Source organism: Falco punctatus (assembly GCF_963210335.1).
Source record: "Falco punctatus genome assembly, chromosome: 2".
NCBI lineage: Eukaryota > Metazoa > Chordata > Aves > Falconiformes > Falconidae > Falco > Falco punctatus.
The window spans coordinates 24,271,135-24,284,769 of NC_137581.1; the positions used below are offsets into that span (position 1 = coordinate 24,271,135).

Consider the following 13,635-nt stretch of genomic DNA (forward strand, 5'->3'; position numbering starts at 1 on the left):
CAGCTATAATAAGCTACATTAAAAGAACACAATTTCCTTGCAAAGTTTAAATACTTAATAGCCTTAATATTTGCCCTCATCCACTCTGCTGAATTTTTCCACAGGATTGTGGCCGCCCTGTGTGTGCAGGACACACGCTGCTCAGGAAGTGAATCAGGGTTGTGTATCGAATTAGATTATTTATAGGTTGGTATATGTGTTTGCTCTAGAAGTTGTGCAGAGAACAAGACAGACAACTACAGGAAGAGAGCAATGGGCATGTGGTTAAGGCAGTTGAACGCCACACAGGAACACTCAGTTCTGTCTCTGCCTTCGCCATCGGCTTCTGTGAATGAGGAGCCAGTCAGACCAAGTACCTTGGCAGGTGGCCACCAACCTTGTCTTCCTCATTTTCTGGGAGTCCAAACTGAAACACCTTGGGCCTTTTATGTAGAAATGCAAAGCAGCTGATTATAATGGAAGCTTTGGCTTTTGAGGGGGAAATGGAGTTGGAGGCATGAGTTTAAAAGGCAGGAGAACCCAATTAATATCATCAACTTTCCTACTGACTGACTGAGTGGCTTGGTTTTCTCCTTGTCAAACAGGACAGCAGTGCCTTTCTGTTGTTTTGGGAATAAGCAAAAATTCACCAAATACTGTGAAGCTCTTAGATATCATTGTAATATGCCTACAAAGGAAAAAAAAAAAAGGTATTTCTGATTCTCTGTATACAGAGAAAGTTTTGGATCTTTTCATCCGTTAATTATCCTATATTGCTATATACTTGCTTTAAAAAGTCTACACAGTATAAATACTAGCATGCACAGGAAGGGACATATCCATTCTTCCTCTCAAACTCTATTTTCAATGCAATTTTGCAAAGTCCTTTCCAGCTTCTATCAGAGCTATTTAACTTTATTACTCAGTGAAACTGCAGCATGGTCATATGGAATAGAACAGGGAACAGCACTCAGTGTAAACAAAAGCTACTCTCTGGTTCACAAAAATAAAAATATCCTCACTCTCAGCTATATAGTATGTCATGTAACCACAGACACAGAAATAGAAAAGCAACAGAAGAGCTAGTAAAAGTTAATGCCTTTTCCTACTTATTTTATTGGTCTACATCACAGAGTATCATCATATTGAAAGATTTCAGTAATAGCAGGCTACTATTGCAAAATTTTGCACATTGCAAAATTAAAAAAAAAAAGTCTATCAGCATATTTTAAAATGTCTTGAATAGAGCTCCAACAGTTATTCTGACTTCAAAATCTGAGTTAAACAGATACCACAATGACTGAAAACACAGGTGATGATGTCCATTTTAGGTAGGAAGCCATTGAATGTAAAAATATTACACAATAATCACATCAATCGTGAGTTTTTGGCACCTGACAACAGAAGTATTTTGATGATGCCTGACAACGCTGCAAGCACATGGTGTCCTAATGCTACTGAAGTAGATGCACATGAGATTCAAATACAGTATTGTTTGGCAGGATAATTTTCATGAATTAGAAGCAAATAGACAGGGGAATAAAACAGAAATTTAGGTTCAGGCCTACAATCAGATCTTCAGAGTAGGAACTTGCAGTCATCCAGAGTCCCATGAACTCAGTCAGGCCCCATGGTTATGGCTATCGAGATCCATTTGGACAAATCCAGTGGCAGGATTAGGGCCTAAATACGCAAACAGAAGAAGGGTGAAATCAGGTAACACAACGCACACCTCTAAAAAGACACCAGACTAGTGAAAAATAAAACTCAGAAAAATAATCTGAGTATCTAGACCATTACAAGATTTACATTTTTACCAAAAACGCTGCAGCTACAGGAAAGGCTAAAGTGGTATCTGACATCAAGAGGTTTATACAGCATTAATTGATCATGCCATATTCCCCTTCAGGCAAACACGAATACCTGCAGTGGGTTTGCTCACCTCCTGCACGCTGCCGCTCTTACTTATGTATATATAATTTGTTTTATTATTTTAAACAAAAGATTGTGATCTAAAAAAATCAATAAAGGTGATGTTTTGATCTTCATCAACTCTTCCATTTCTAGATGTGTAGATTTTTAGCCTCTTAGTAACATGGTGGCAAAACTAAAATGAGATAATCTTACCACATTTTAAAACACTGTAAAACTGACAGAAAGTAATATTATTTCTATAAAAAAACTTTCACTGTTATGCCTATCTGAAGGTTGTGAGAAGTTCTAGCTTGGCAGCGTGTCAGATAAAGTAACTTTCTATGTAGATGTTTCTCCCTGCCGTACTAATAAAACCCCACAGTAGCATGCACCTAGTACCATATACGATTGCCAATGAGAAAATAGACTGTCTCAAAAAAGTGTCAGCTTTATAAGGAGGCTTGCCAACTGAAATATAGGCTTTAATACAACAGGGATGTGTGACAGCAGCAGTGAAGACACTACAGGAATATCAGGTTTAGGGTGGAACAAGCACACAGAACCACAGGCTACACCATGGAGTATCATGTCATCTGAACTTCAGCAGCAGCGTTAATCACCCACCCCAGGAAGGAGTCCATGCTTTCTCTCTACCTATGACCTTCCTGTGGCTATCTGTCAGCTCAGGAGCGTGTAATGGCCAATTCACCAGGCCTGTAAACGTCACTGCACCTTGCACCTTCACCAGTACTATCTCTTTGAGATAGCCAGACCAAAAATACTATCAGGTTGTCCAGGAGTATGATACCATTCTTTCCTTTACTATAGTACAGTTAGGTCTTCAGAGATCAGCAAACAATCAGACAAATCAATAAAAACACACTTTCTGTCCAAAAAAATGTTCAGGAGAATCAACCGTCTCTGATTACTTTTATATCCCCTACTTGACGGCTTAAGATGCAGCAAGATCCTTCATATAAAATAAAATAAGTTTAAAAATTATTCCAAGATATGCGAGGACACGAACATCCAAAATTCATTGAAAGAGATGTTGATTTGTCAATAGCACTGACTGAGAGGTAAAAAGACTCAAATTGCTATTATTTCTAGGCAAGAAAAAATTCTATATACAAAATTTTCTATTCAATATGCACTTCGGACATTAAGATACCCTTTTTGCAGAGACGAGACACTGACTTTACTCAGATTACTTATATATGAGGAAATTCATAGACATGCAAGGCAGGTATGATTTCCAAAATCTGTGGGAGAAAGTAATGGTTTCATCTTCTTAGTGTTGGTGTTAGGTCAGGATAGGTACCAAAATCTTTATCTCCACTTTACTGTTGAATTCCCACTTGTATACCACATGCATGCCAGAAACTGGTACATAATAAAGAACCTGTAACACCACATTTAGAATATAGTGTCATATTTTGGTTGGTTTATCTCAAGAGGGTTACAGACTAATTTCTGGCTGTTGTTCAGTAAGCATGTTGGGGCAGAAGGAAGGAAGAACACCTCAGCAGGTCCTGCCTCGCCGTGTGCAGGCGGAGGTCCCAGCCACAGGGCGAGTGGGGAGCAGAGGGATGCTTGACCTCCCGCTTCATCTCTCCCCACCAGCTGTGAGCATCCAGCTGCCGGGATCCCACAGACACATGTCACCTTTGGCCCATAGATGTCTGGCATGCCATGAAGTGTGTTTACTCAGGAATTTACAAATTCACACTTTTTAGCAAGCAAAAGGTCATTTACTGCCTTACCTGGCTATCACTGCTCTTTCTCTGAAAAACCTGAAACTACTGAAGTGCTATTAATATCAAATTCCTTTCCAAAGAGTCACACTTCTGAGGAAAGGCAATTTTTTAATTTCTATTCCCTGAGCATACTACATATTTCATTATTTTAATCTGGACATCTAACTACTAGACACCTAAGACAATCTTTCTTCTTGCTTTTGCAAAAATGCATGAACAGTTTATATTTCCAACCCTGGTGGAAATGTATCTGTTGTAAAAATAACAAGAAAGAACATAAAAAGCTGTTTGTTTTACTTCGGGTTATGCCTCCCTGATACTAAAGTTGCTTCATCTCTGGTTTAAGTGAGAAAGGCCTAGAAACAATTCTAATTCTCACCTGTTTGCTACCATGCCCACACGACTATACGCCAGTGGAAAATTAGCTAAGAGCAGATATCCTCTGCCCTTTCTGCAGTGCTTCTTCTCAGCCTGTGAGCTCTGGGACATGCTGAAGGGGGAAGGGAAGGATGGCTGTGGCTGGTACAGGACTTGGCTATAAAAGCCTCAAGCAAACTGAAAGCTTCCTCCTCTTGGGGAGGATTCTTACATCATCAGGCAGGATCAGAATGAGGAACTGAACCAATTAATTATATTACTGAAGTACTATGGAGTATAGTTATTAGGAGACTTGACTTCGTAATTTAATTGTAAAGAAATTACCGTACCTGGTGTTCATTAATACCATAAACCAAATAAAATGCTCGGTGCTTTCCCTGCAAATGCAACACACACCTTTTCATGCTAGGCGCCCCACTGCGACATTACAAATCAAACTCAACAATTAACATCCCGTCCTTAGTGGCAGGTAGGGAAATATTCTAAGAAATATTACCTGGGAAGCAATCATAGGAGCAAAGAACTCTAAATAATAAACAATACAATTGTATTTGAGGACAGATCTTTAAGGTTTTCATATGAATGACTTAATTGCTGGTGACATACACAACACTGCACAGCTACACAGTCATCCTGCCTATTGCTCAGACAGATAACTCTAGCATCACCTGAGATCCCAAATTTACTACAAACCGTAAGATTCGTATTCGTAATTTGCAGATACTTTCAGTACAACATTTCCAAGATGTATTTTTCTTAATTCTTTCAATCAGCTGAAGCATTCCATCAGGTTACCCTCATCATCGCACTTTGATTCAGCAATGTTTTTCTCTCTGCATTTGAGAAACACAGCCTGATCTCACTCGCATTCATTCAGAACACTGCTGCAAATACCCTTTCGCTAGCTGATCAGAGAACCCATCGCTGTCCCTACAGCTCTCCCTGACTTCTCCTGTAAGATCTGTTACTTGTCTTCACTTCCAAGGCCCATTCGTCCTTGCTTATCACCACCGCACCTATTGTTCCTTAATCATCATCAGGAAGACAGCTGTGGTTTGCTGGCATTTGAAGCTAGGCCAATTTTCATGAAACATAAAGCTGAAAAGACCGTTAGATCATACTGTCTGATTTGTTTATTATTTTCTGTTTGGCTAAAACACTTTCAAAACCCTCACTTTTTCCTGGGGAAAAAAAAAAGAATTATTTTTTAAAAAAAAGTCAGAGGCACTTCTTGTATCTCTTCCCTTCCTATCTCCCACCCATCATTTAGCGTCATTCAGCTCTTCTCTCACCCACGTTATATTTTCAAACAAACACCTCGTGCCTTTTCCTGTTTTACACCTTACACTTTAGGGAAATTCCCTTAAATATCTGAAAACATACTTCGCATTGCTGTTCTTCAAAGCTTTCTCTGAAATTCAGCTTACCAAGGTGCCCCTACAGCCCCTATGAGCAAAATGTGTGATAAGAAGGTATATACACACCACCTACTTTTAAGTAACTGAAGTAGGCAAGTGTGGGATGTAGGACATGAATCCTCCTATGCGGTAAATGGAAAGAGGCTCCTGTTGAGAACAATTTTGATGAAGGAATGCCTAAAATATTCCAAACTGTCCTCTGAAGGAGTCTCTGGGTAAGGTGTGGAAATGGCCTAGGGAGATCAGTCTTCTGATTTAGGTACATGAGTTGGATGCCTGAAATATGAATGTTCTCCCTCAACTCCTAGTATTTCCCTTCTCATCTGTGTATATTCAACTCCTTTCAACTATTTACATTGCAAACATTTAGGACTGCAGATAATCTTTTCAGCCTGTTTGTGTGGTGCCTAGCATCACAGGAACTTCAATGTCCAAACAGCACTACTTTACAGTAATAAAAAAAAAACAGTCTTACAATGCCATGCAGCATTTTATTAAACAGTACCTGATAATGTAATTTTCATAGAACTATGCACACATGCCAGGTAGAAGATGCACAGCTATGATTCTACTTTGTATTTTCTAAAATCCCTAATCCTAAAACAAAGAGCTGGAATGCATTCATGGCTGGCACCAGCTTGTTTTCTCCCCAGTACCAATGACGGGCAAATCCTCAAGACAATTCAACACAGTGAAAGAGAAGGGAGAATAAGAGTGATGGAAAGGTATATGTGGATCCAAGATGCATACAGAATTTTTGGCAGAGGAAGCAGGGTGGGAGAAACAAACTGTGGAAGCCCTTGTCATGTGTGTGACAGATGTCATCAGCTATTTTCTGAAACAATCAATGAGAAAAAGGTAAAATGTAAGACTGGTAAAACTTAGAAATATAAGGAGTCCCTTCATATAGGCAAAGAGTTCATGTCCCACAATGCACACTTCTCCCTGTTAAACTTACTGAACTTTAAATATACCCTGTATTTAGGAGATTTCAGTAACATGAAGAAGGTCTCTAAAGCCCAAAATAAGGAAGCAAAACTCCTAGATATATCTTACACGCTAAGAAAATCTCCGAGTCCCCAAAAACATGCTTATTGCTGGGAAAAAGATAATAAAACATTATGAAGAAACAATGACTTTCAAGAAGTTACTTGAATTAAAAAGGAGTCTCACACAAATTTGGAAATCTAATTCTAGTACAAACAATAAGCCAAAGTCATACTAGGCATCACGTACAAAAGAAACAGAATAGAACAACTACTACTGATGATGATCTAGTTCTTGCTCTGGATCTATTCATCTGGATAACAGAAAAGAAGTTCTTTCAAAGCCTGAAGGAAGAAAACAAATCCTCCTCAAGCAAACAAACAAACAAAGATGCAGACAGTCATAGATTAAAACCTGATGAGAATAAACAAGGCGAAATACTGGATTAAATAATTGTTTTCATTATAATAAATGCCATTAATGGCAAAGAGTTAACTGCAAAGTGTCTCAAAAGAATGGATTTGGCCCTATGTTGTGGTATAGTTGTTAATCACACAGAAAGTGGGGCGAGTACCACGGCATAAAATCTGCAGTTATTCAGCTTACTTGGAGTCATGGCACAATGCGGACCCCAAACCTGCCAAGTATAAATGATGACAAATCACAAACACACACTAAAATAAATGCAAGAGAAAACAGTCTGTGTTTTATGAAGTTTCAAATTAAAGGCAGAACTGTAGGGAACTTAGTGTAATATAACTCAATGTGTTAGGCAAGGGGAAGGTAACAGTTACCTACAGAATCTCCAGATAAGTTGACGTTACCCACTGACATTTATTCTCCCATAGATTTAAAATGCTCACGCTCGTACGCTCACTTACAAGCACCGAGACTTACCTGTCCAAATGGCCTGGCCAGGATAACTTCCATGCAAAACAGAGGACAAGGGCCATCAGCTATTAACTGATGGCCCCACCCCATTTCAGGAGTTGTTCTTAATTAGCAATAAAACCCTAGGGTTTTTAGCAGATCTTTTAGGATATCTTTCAGAAATCATCAACTGTGACAAGACAGTCCTTTGCTTCAGGATCTTGCTTACCTTGTCTTCCATAAATCTTAGGCCACATTGCTGTCCATTGTCCATTTTTCCTTGTTTGGAATATAGGTCTGAAATATATGCCTGCAGCCTCTTCTCCTGTTTGGCTAACAGGAAAAAAGAACAATGTTTGTGATATACTACACCCTTGTCGCCATCCTCTTGTTAGGATGCAAGGTCTTCCACTAACAAGTCATCTGTGCTGTAGCACACAGACACTGCTGGGAATGGTGTCCTGGAAAAAGTGTCTTTCATTATCAGTACAGGCCATTTCTTTAACCCTTTGTTTTGCTCTTTCACCTTATGCTTACACATACATTTTCATCCATCCTGCATTTACACCAATCTTCACACTCCTTTACAACTCTTCATAGTTTTATGCCAGTTAAACCGATCTGACACAGATCACTGCAGAAAGGACACATTCCTTAACTCTACCTCCTCCTTCCTTTGCCACGTGCCCCTCTATTCTCCTTGCAACAGCAGCCATCACTGGTAAGTCTTCTCAGGGAGCAAACCAAGAGAAAAATCAACCTTTTACTGGTAGGACTAGGATTGCTTTTTAAATGGTGTAGTTCCATGCACTGGATCACTGGGGCAGCTGAATGCCAGTGTCAGGTACAACGGAGGTGGTACGACTGCCTTTGTTTAATGGAAATTTTTCATTAGACCAGTTATGTGGTAACGGGAAAGAACAGAAGATGCTTTGGCCTCAGGACCACTTCAGCAGTTTAGTGAAAATATCTGCTCAATATGCTGCTATAATAATAATAATAAAAAAAAAATTTAAATCAGGCTTCTAAAACAACGGAAGAGAATTAGAAGAAAGCCGGTATAATAGATTATAAAAATCAATACTGTGACCTTAACAGAAAAACCTCCACATGACGTACAGGTCATCCCTTCTCCAAAAGGATAATAAAGAACTGGAAAGGGCTCAAATGTGAACAGTGATAAACACTAAAAAGATCCTACAAAGATAAATTAGGAAGTTTAAAATCAAGAGCATTATATGTGGACATAAAAAAAATTACAACTGCTCTAGAGAGAGCAGCTCAGACATTTCTGTGGTTGCTACCTTGTAACACAAGAAAAAAATACAGAGAAACATCCAAAGTGTGGAAAATCAAAACTGATCAGAAGAAATGTTTTTCACTTCGTATGGAATTTATTCATATTGATTATCAAGGAAATTCAGTTATTAATATAAATACAATGTCCCTATCAACAATGGTATAAATCAAACCGTTTACTACATAAAGAAATCAGGAAGAAATTTATTTAGAGTTAACATCAACTGACGCATTGGGATATATTTACCAGTGAAACAGGAAACTGTATTATGGTTTAAGCCAATATGGTAACTCCACTCCTATCAATTAAAAAAAAGGAATAGCAATTTGATTTCATTATTGAACTCTTATTCACAATCTCACGGTAACTTTTCCTACAGTTTGCATTAAACACTATTACTAGCTCATTAACAACAGTATAGTCATAGTTACAAGATTTTGGAACTACTGAAGTTTGGACACATTAAGCTTTTATGTAAGCAATAAAGGCAAACACATGAAAAACAAAAATCAGCATGATTATAAACTCATTTTCTCCATCACTGCAAGTTCTGCCTAAAATATATTTTTCCTGATTTTCAATTACATCCAGCTTCTAAAAAGTTTGTCTATTTTTTCAAAGACCTGAGATTGAACATTTTTCCCCTTACCCTTTTTTTTCGGTGGTGGTTGTTTTTTTGTTAACAACTGTTTTAATGGGGATTCTCATCACATATCTTGCTAAAAAGCACCCCAAAAGTGACTACTTACTGATCACTCACAAGCAAGGAAACTAGAAATAGTTTAAGCACTAATTCTTAAGCATGCCACCACTATACAGCTTAGTTATCTTGATTAGATCATGGTTTAGTTTGAAACGCATATTGTCACAGCACACACTAGAAAACACATTACCCTATTGTATTAGTCATTACAAAGACATACTGAAAATTAAAATTCTCTCTCAAAGATCAGAGTCTTAATTTTATTAAGATAGGCAAGGAAAAAAACCACAAAAGAGAGCATAAGGATGGGGTTTCATATATTTTGTTTGAATTTTTTCCACTGTGTCTGGGAAGGTAAAGAGAAGATAGCATTGTTTGGGAGCAGGGCATAGTGGGGGAACGGGAAGGAGAAGCTGCCAGCACTGCCAGTGCAAGGATGGGACTTCATGGCTTAGTGGCTGGGTCAGGTAAACCCAAGAAATAAATGGCTGAAGCATCACACAGTACAATACAGGGTGCAAATGAAGACTTGAAAGGTCAGTAATACGGACAGCACAAAGAACCAGGAAGATTGCCTAGGAAATCTTTCTTGGGTAAAGAAAATGCAGTTGGTACCAAGACAAAATTTAAAGAGCTACATAAGAAACTGAGAAATTTTGAGTGCTACATAAACTCAGTGCAGTGACACTTCAATGTAGGCACAGGTACCGGTTCTGTTAGGGAAGGGAACTTCAGTCAATGTACAGCTGTGGGTCTGAGAAGACCTTACTGTCCACAGTGACAGAGAAGCTATCTGGCACAAAAGCAAGCCCACAGGCTGCAGAAAGGCAACATACAATTTCTGAACCCAAATTTTCATCTATGTTCTGAAAGCAGCAGACCATTCACCACCAGGAAGACATATGAATATAAAATGTATTCCCCTTGTTTAACTCTCTGTTTTGCAGATCACACAGGCTGTGAATTTGTGAGTAAAAGAATTACCACGTGCTAGATTTACCTTTTAATTGTATAGCTTTTGCCTGTGATCATTTTAATAACACACCCCACTGACAAATAGTGATCACTTGCTGAAATAGAAGGGACCTTTTGCTTTTCTAAAGCTATTTTATTATATGCTTGAAAATATGTACTGAATATAGATAACTTGAAATATACTTAACTGTACATTTACCTGCCGAGTTGCCCCATGCACTTTTTTCAAGTAGAGGGTGTGCAATTACAACAAACTAAACTCGGGGGGAGAAGGTGTAAACTAACCTCATTTAGATGTGAAGAAATTTCTCGTTAAATGCATTTCTTTGTGCATTCCAATGGTACAAAAGCTGTTTGGTAATAAGAAGTTCCTGGACTGAAACAGACACTTCAGGACTTCTTGTTGATGATTAATGTACAGTTTAAGGGAGCCATTACTTTGTGACAGGCACTACAGAAGCCAAGTGTCAGATAACGTATCAGCTTCTGCTCCACTTCAATTCTAATTTAATGATCAGTACTCTTTTATTCTTAACGTCTTGTTTTAAATATTAAACTACAAAGTTCAGCAGGATACATAGCTGCTGTAAGAGTAGAACTCCCGTCTCATAGCGTGAATGTCGTGTAGGCATTAAATGGAAGATATTTTACTATTAATTTTTGGTTTTAACGAAGCTTATTTTTGAACATGAACATCTGCCACAATCCACCGTATCGCCAAAGGAAAATCTAAGTTTACCCTATATATGCACAAAAGAAAATTGACATAAACAAAGCAATAAAATTACTTCAACTCACACGGTAACCTGTCAGACTGTGCTTATCATCTGGTCCGCATGCTGTGCAAATTACCTTCCCGAAATGAAAAAAATATTTCTTGCGACTAGAAATGCTTTTGCCTACAATCATTCACGCACCTTTTCCCGAGGTGCACAAGAACTCTAAGCCGGAGCGTGTCTCCGCTCCAGCACTGGCCCAGCGTTGCAGGCGGAGGCCCGTTCCCAGCGCCACGGAGCTCAGCGTGCCCTCACCTGCCCCAGAAAACCGCGCAACGGCGACCCCGCGCTGCCGTAACGCGGGGGCATCCCCAAGGCGAGCCCGCTGGCTGGAAGCCCCCAGCCGCGCCGCGCAGGTCGGCGCCGGTGCCGAGCAGCTCGCCCCGCGGCAGCCCGCCCCGCGCAGGGAGGCTGCCCCGGCCAGGCACCGCGCGACCCGAGCGGCGCGCAGGGCTGCCCCGGCGCGCACAGAGGCCACGGCGGGCGCGGGGCTCCCGGCGGGCCAGGGGGCGGGCCAGAGGGCGGCCCCGCCCAACGCGCGCCGCGGCGGGCAGCCAATGGGGAGCGGGCGCGGAGCCCGCCCGCCCGGCGGCAGCTGGCGCGGCCGGCCAAAGTCCGCGCGCGGCCGCGGCCCCGGCAGCTGCGTCTCGCCGAGCGCCGGGGAGGGGCCGCCCGGGTCCTAACGCCGCCGCTCCCCGGCCGGGCGGGGCCCGCTCCCTCCTGCCCCGCAGCGCTGCGGCCCCGGCCGGCGCTGCTGCAGCTGTCTCCGCCGACTGCGGTCACCCGGGCCGTGCCCTGCTCACCCGAACGGGGAGAGCTTTCCGCCCACGGCGACATTTGACGCCAGTGCCGATCTCACTGAGAAGAACCTGCGGCCACTTGAACATACCGAGGTGCAGCACCCCCGCGTGCGCGCGGCCCCGGGTGACACCGCCACCCGGGAGAAGAGGACTAAAGGGTCCGACAGAAGGTCAGTACCTTCGGCACCCCCCATCAAACCAGGCTCTGCTTATAAGAAACCCCGATTAGGTCCGTCAGCACTCAGTCCCTACTCTTAACCTTGGAGCTGCGCATCTTCATCACACAGCCCTGGAAAGGAAAAAAACCTCTGCAACAGGTGGGAAAGCGAGAGCAGGGCTAAAATTGTATATACTGTAGCATACATGAGTAAGATTCCAGGATCCTAGCAAACAAAGGAAGGATCTGGACAAGCCAAAGGCTCAGAACAGGGAAAACTGCAGAAAATGCGGTCTGGTGAGGCAGCTTGTACACCTGCAGATGTGGGGTACACCAGCGTGCCCGGGTTCTGGCTTGCTGTTGCTACTTAGGTCTATTAAAGGCAAACACAGCTGTATAGGAGGGCAGAGACACTGCATCTACACCCCATTCTTTCAAACACATCAGCCTGGCCACAGCAGCGATTTCTGATGTATTTTCGCTTTGCCACTTCCTTCTCCTCACCAATACTTCAATACCGCTGCAGGATGGAACTGTAGTATTGTTTTATCTTTATACCTTTTATACTCTTTCAGTGACATATCTTTAAGTGACCCGAGATGACTTGGTCTGGGGTGCTAGAATTAGAGACAGGTTTGAAATGGCTTCTTTTATTACCTTCCAGTGTTTCCTATGGAAATTGTGATCAACTCTGTTAATAGTTGCACATAGTTTTCTTTAATGTGCCTGCAGTCTTGCAGCCCAGACTGGACAAGGGATGGACAGACAGGCTCCACATCAGTGGAAGCAGCGTTAGGTGAGCATTGACAACCTCCTCCTGAAAATGAAGAGGGACATAGAAAAACTTCACACCCAACATAGAGCTGTTAGTAGTGTTATGTGAAACATTTATGGGAAGACCACTTTTTCATATAAATCTGTTTACTTTGGCATAAACTCCTCCACCACATACTATGCATGGCAGAACAAGACTTATTTACAAGCCAAAGTACCTGAACTCTGGCTATGTTGTAGCTATTCTATCACAGCAATCTGTCTTACTCCTTTCAAAACCACAGGTCTGTCATACAGAGAACAAAATTTCTGGAGCTATATGCATATTTTTAATAACAAATCAATGCAGGCTTGGAGTTAATACTACTATATAGCGCATGCAAAAACCCAAACATCCTAAAGATTCAAAAGAGTATCTGAAAAATTTTACACCCCATGCTTTTCAAAACCCTTTCTCTCATCTTGCTTCTGTGGGTGCATGTCTGTCTCTGTATTACAGATACCAAAGAAATGTAGGACTGCAACCCCTGGCCAGACAGACCTGCTTCTTGCAGTGTTCCAGTATGAAGCTTCTGTAATGTAAGTGGTAATTTCTGTCACATGTTGTGAATAAGTAAATCTGTTTTGTCTTTCACATTTTTATTAAATGAGGAAAATTTAAATTGGTAAGAAAGTAAAAATTCAAGGAGAGCTAAAATAGCCAGCAGCCGGCTGGTTCACTCCAATTAGTGTTTTCACAACACGGAGAGCATTAGATCTGTGCTATCAACTTCCAAAATAAAAGCATTTCTGAATCTGTCTAAATCATTAAAAAAATGCACAGGTGGCAATGCAAAGAAGATATTTC

The 13,635-nt window shown here is 41.1% G+C and overlaps 1 long non-coding RNA gene across 2 annotated transcripts in view; it reads right to left on the reverse strand.

The window, feature by feature from the left end:
• Positions 1-673: 673 nt before the first annotated feature.
• The window catches only part of LOC308059318, a 36,724-nt gene continuing 23,762 nt past the window's right edge, over positions 674-13,635 (reverse strand). Inside the window, exons 6-7 of one of the 2 annotated variants that reach the window (XR_013926194.1) lie at positions 12,672-12,831; positions 674-1,662 (exon numbers count right to left, since the gene is read on the reverse strand). This is a non-coding gene — a long non-coding RNA (uncharacterized lncRNA). The remainder of the gene's footprint in view (positions 1,663-12,671; positions 12,832-13,635) is intronic. The other variant, XR_013926195.1, reaches the window with a different exon arrangement.